This window comes from Zootermopsis nevadensis, unplaced genomic scaffold (genome assembly GCF_977971745.1).
Source record: "Zootermopsis nevadensis isolate Lab colony 2312 unplaced genomic scaffold, Znev_1.0 Znev_ptg000024l, whole genome shotgun sequence".
Lineage (NCBI taxonomy): Eukaryota > Metazoa > Arthropoda > Insecta > Blattodea > Termopsidae > Zootermopsis > Zootermopsis nevadensis.
Genome location: NW_028259156.1, coordinates 16674258 through 16680586, shown reverse-complemented (window position 1 = coordinate 16680586; position 6329 = coordinate 16674258).

The following is a 6329-nucleotide window of genomic DNA, read 5'->3' as shown; positions in this document are numbered from 1 at the left end:
AGCCTCCCATTCGGTGAATGATAAATCAGAATATTACGTCATGTGTCATGAGTAACAAATACATCGTCTCGGCTAACGTTCTGTGTGAAATATTTTCCACAAATCTGCCGAAAGCTCTATTAATTTCTTGTCTGAATTACTTCATAATTTCACGGGTATAATAAGCTAGTCACGGTCAGAATATGAAGGATTTAGTAAGATAACAGAAATTTAATACTGAGAGAAAATAACTGTGGAAACACTCTCTGCGTTTGAAAGTCATCTGTTCGAACCAAAATAAACGTATCGCATCTCATTTTTCAATTATTAAGTACATAATTTAGTTTTATCGTTAAGGATAGCGTTCTCACAGTCTCTGTCTCTCTCTCTCTCTCTCTCTCTCTCTCTCTCTCTCTTACATGCACCAACAAAAGAAAATCTGAGAGAGCTACACCCGGTAAAGATGAAGTGTCCAGGAACACAATACGCCATTTAACTTGAAGAAAGTCTATATTAAATCTTGTCCGTCTAATCACAATAATTCTTATTAAATATTACAATAATTAACATTTTAAAATATTTAAAATATTAAATGATGTTCTTTATCGAAATATTAGATTTACATTAGACCATCATTTTTCATGTTTCACGACATGTTTCAGTTCCTAAAAGAACCATCCTCAGGTGTATATAATTATATAAAGCTTCAAAATGATAAATAATTCAAATACAATTTTCATACATTATGCTATCGTACATTTTTATCAGATTTTTACCAGATGTCAAATGATGTTCTTTTTCAGATTTTTATTCCATTTTTAATAACACACTCGATGTTGTTCTGTATATATACATCATTCTCAATGTGACTTTAGTGTGGGTGAACGTTTTGTTGTTTTTGTATCAGTCAGGAATGTTGTAGGGGAGTTACATCTGTCTGGAAGTATTGCCGTGTTTTGACTGATTAGACGGACAAGATTTAATATATACTTATTATATCACAATATGACGCAACTTTACCATCTTGAAGAAAGTCTTTAATTCTTTAATCAAGTTGACTAATGTTTCACTTAGATCGTGTTGTTGACCAGTACCCCCCCCCCCCCGCCCCCCGCGAGATTCTTTTCGTTAGTGGCATTGTTATTGTTGTTGTAGTTATTATTATTTAGCTACAAAATTGTTACGTTGACATGTAATGCAAAAGGCAGCACCACAATTTCAATACAAGTTTTCAGTTCCAAAGACATTAAGACATAATAAAACAAAACTTTCAAACAAATTTGTGAAGCAATTCTTCACACGGTCACGCTTATATTTTATTTCATGTAAGAAGCATGCACTTAAAACGTTTCGGCACAAATTTGAAAATCAAGTAAACAGTATTTAGTGCTGTTGCTGGAGAAACAGAAATGTTGGTACGCCTGCTGTTGTTTCCCACAGTATGCTAATGGGAGCTTCTCCTTTTAAATTATGCAAACACACGCACACAGCCCATCTTGAATCGAGCATTATTACTTCAGCACACCTCATTTCTCAACTATGGAGGTGGGTTCTATAAACTCCATCGATACTGAGGAGGATAAAGTATAAATACAGCAGGAATTTTTCAATCGACAATAAACAGCAGCATTAATATATGGAACAATCTATAAGCCTTAATATTAAATTAAGAAAATTCTTAATATGAGTAAGAACATTAAAAGACAGTGACCCGTTGTTTTGAAATGCTGATAATCGCGATCTACAAAATGTATGGGAATATAAACATAACAAATTATCTTGAAAAGATGATACAACGCAAGGAAATTATTTTACCACATTCTGCACAAAACGATTTGAAACACACAGATGGTTAAAATAAGTCGGATTTTATATTAATATGTTTAGCACCATTCTTACCATTAATTCATGTGGGAATTATTGCGGAAATCGTTTATTATTCAAATATTCATTTTATTTTATCTCACAAAACAAAGACTGAAGGCAAGAAGAGGGAAAGCTGCTAATTAGTGAAATTGTGAATAAAAAACTTCTGCTTGTTTCATTCAGCCCTGAGCCTGATATTTTCATTAGTGAGTAAATCTACTTCTGTAATTAATTAAATAACGCTGATGTTCATTATCTGGACAAAGGACATTTCGAAGGCAGATATATCTCCAGCTAAACTTAAAGGGTACCTACTCCGTGGGACAAGTCACACATAATTAACCTTAGGCACAGTAACATTATCAATTATATTGACAAAAATATGGACGACGTTTCGGAGGCAGACTTCCTCCGTCTTCAGGTGCCTATATGCGGGGGTAGTCACAAAGCATCGCGTGCCCCATTGTAATAGTCACCAAACGGCCGTTCCCACAGTCGCTCCTGATTCCCATTCGGCATGATGACAAAGCGACGCCTCTGGCGCCTCGAACAGCTGCAGACATTGTATTATTCATCTGTTTTCATAATTTTACGAGTGACATTTTGCTGTAGTACTCATGAAAATTAGATTATGATTACAGTTCCCTCGTGAAGACCTTAAGAATAAATATAAATATCCCTATCAACCCTTTCCATGGGAAGACAACCCTTTGTTATAAAGTATTTGAATGCGCACCCAAATTTTGATAACATTAACCAAATAGGAAACACAGACTCGTAACTTCGAATGTAATTTTATCTATTGTTTTATCTTGGTCTCACGCCCTAAATGACAAGCAAAAACTGAGGGTGGTTTAAGGTTCTCACGGCGGCTGGTATGAAGATGGCTATCTTCCGGGATTGTCAGCCGTGTAGGCTAGTAAACGTTTGACGTTTCAGAGGTGCTTGCTGCAACCATCATCAATGCGATAAGTCCCCAATCGCTCTGACGATAGAGGTAGTAAGTACCTCTGAAACGCCTGTAAACTTCTACCAGACTACACGGCTTACAATCCCGGAAGACAGCCATCTTCTAATCTTTATAAACTGAGGAGTTTTGAAAACAATAAAATATTTGGATACAGAAAAGATTAAAAACAGAATGACGGAGAAATGTATACAACGAGAAGCTTCGCAAGCCACATTCTTCACCAAATATTGTTAAATTAAGAGTATGGACCGAGCATGTAGCACACACGGAAGAAATTACGAAATATTATCAGGAAAACCTTGGGAGGAGAACCACTTTGAAGACGCAGACGTAAATTAGAAGATAATACTAAAAAGGATAAGCCATGTTTTAAGACAGGAAAAAGCAACATGTTTACATAGTTTTATAGATCTGGATTCAAATATTGAGATTTTTATTTAATGGTGACATTTGTCTCCTTCCTAATTGAAAGAAGCAATTTGGCTTCAATAATTGCGATTCAAATAGTGGACGTCAAGCACTGGTATAAAGTGCATGAACAGGATTAAATACACGGATTGTTGAGCCATATGTCGCCAGTAAGAATCACACGTGTGTATTGTAATTATTAGCATTTGTCTGGATCAGCATGTTTACCTATGGGGAATTTAATAATTTGCCACAAACTTAATTGCAGCGTGCAGTCATTGCATACGCTCCACGGACCTGTAATACACAGCCTCACTGATTCATATGTAATTACGAAGTACACTCTCATCACACGCAAAATGCGTTCATCTCTGTTCACCTCAACAGAATAGCGCAAATTGTTTTCTCGTTTTGTAAAAAAAAAATCTGCAAAAATTCAGGATAAAGGAAAAAGTCCTATAATGTACTTTACGATAGTCTACATTCGGAACTGTTACGTTCACAATCAAGCTAATAATTTAAAGTAGATTTCTAATGTAACATGTTATTAAATGAAATATCATTGCTGGTAATGAAACGATTATACATTATGAAGATTTCCGTCTTCTGGGTTGTTGCGCTGTGTAGTCTGACAGTAGACAGAAATCTTCATACTCATCGCCCTGATGATGGAGGCAGTATGACCTCTGAAACGTTGGTTAACATCAACCAGACTACACAGCGCAATAACCCAGAAGACAGAAATCTTCATACTCATCGCTTTGATGATGGAGGCAGTATGACCTCTGAAACGTTGGTTAACATCAACCAGACTACACAGCGCAACAACCCAGAAGACAGAAATCTTCATACTCATCGCCCTGATGATGGAGGCAGTATGACCTCTGAAACGTTGGTTAACATCAACCAGACTACACAGCGCAACAACCCAGAAGACAGAAATCTTCATACTCATCGCCCTGATGACGGAGGCAGTATGACCTCTGAAACGTTGGTTAACATCAACCAGACTACACAGCGCAACAACCCAGAAGACGGAAATCTTCATACTCACCGCTGTGAGAACCTCAAGTCTTACGATTATACAATAATTTCCATCTTAAAAACTTATTCATTGGACATAAACCGATGTATTATATGCATCATTATCAATCTTTGCCCATTCTAAGTTCCAAAATTTGCTTTAATATTTCTTCTATACGCCTTCACACACAAATTACAGTTACATATATGGCAAATCTGCGAGTACTTGACAGCTTGAATAAGTTTGATTTTATTTATAAAACTACTTTTAACAGATGATTAATGAATGATCAAGCATTGTCTCTGTGAACACTCTTCAGTTGTCACGTTAGCAGATGTTCGAATATACAAATGTTCGTGAATTAGCCACACGGCGCCCCTTAAATATTATAGAGGCCGTAGAAAATCACTTCCAAATTTGATCAAAGCTATTCTGAAATAACCTGATTAAGATATATAAAATCTTATAGAAATATTCCAGTGCCAAATCTGATTACTTCGGACGATCAGAGATCTTACTCAGAATTTTCTTAATTCCGATGGTTACCACGCTATAAAAGGAATTAATTTCAATCCCTGCAACATCTTTGCGTTCTGGATTAGTGGGATTTTGGACTTTGTCCACGGTCTGGTGCTTTAAAAAACACGCAGCATTTAGATAACCGGGTCTGTCTTTGTCCTTGGGTTTAAGGAAAGGGGGCACTTACTCTGTTGGGTCCGTCAAAAATAGACGACTGAGGTTCTCAAAGGAATGATATTATGAGAGAAGCGAAGTTCCACGCGTTCTTAAACTCGATACCAGACGATGATGACAAATTAGTTTACATCGGACTATTTTCGGGGAAGGAACTATGACTGGGTGGACATCAGAGTCGGTCTGGACAAATTGGAGAAAACAAAAATCTTGGCTCTGATGGTACTTGTCCAGTACGGAGGACGCAGAAACTTATTGACTGATCTATCCACACTAGGAATGTTAGAAGACTCGACTTGAAATAAAGAGGAAAGTGAACTGTGGTACGATGTGGGCAAACTGTTCAACAGCACGCCTACTTAAGATACAGTGGTTTTATATTCTACGAGTCCCTATGCTCACCGAACTGTAATTGATAAGTTGTTGGTATTTCTCTTTTCAAGTTATCCATTCAAAAGCTTGAGTGCAACTTTGTTTTCCAGACCCTTCAGCGAGGCGTTCAACGTTTTTCAAACCTGAAAGTTTGTCGGGATACAATTCATTAAATTTGCCTGCTGCTTCCAGAAGCACAAATAAATTATACATCACGGAATATTTAATCGCGCACTGTTAAGTCAGAACTTCTATAAACGGTGTGTGCATCACCCCTGCTCAGTAATTCCTTCACCACCCACATTTTGTTATTCCACCTCAACCCTACTTCTACCCTTTCATAAGCAGCAGTTCTCTTTCCCACCCTTCCCCTACTACTCACTTTACCATGCCACGTTCGTATTTGAGCCACGTATTTGTTAAACTATTAAAAAATATACACAGCTCCTCCCGCTTTTCCAATTCCAGCAAAATACCCTGCCGCCCTCCCCCAAACCCCTCTCTGCTTTCATTTCAATGGCGATGCGCTGGTCCTGAGCATTACAACCATTTGATGCAGGGGCGGAAAACAGGTATCGACAACGTGACGTCACTGCCGTGAGAATACTTCAATCTGGCACAGCTTTCAATGCATTTACTCACTGAATATTATCCGTTTTAAAACCCTTTAACTGTGGGGGAATTACTGGAGTGGCCAGTGGGTATTAGAATGGCGAGGTTGGGTAGCCTGTATTCATTTATATGTTGGCTGAATTAGGATTACGCTGGGATTTTAATACATTTTGGTAACTCTATAATTTCGTCACACCTCTCAGGTTATCGTGGACATAAAAAAAGTTGCTGCTATGTTAAAATTTCCAAAAATTTGTTTCTCAGTTTACGTAATGAAATTCTCAGGACTTCACGATGCGTTTGCAAAGATGTGAAAGGAAACAGCAAATACGTAGAGGAACTGAGGAAAATCACACAAAAAATTCAAACAGGATAACCGATCCACTGGCTCAGAATCAACCTCGG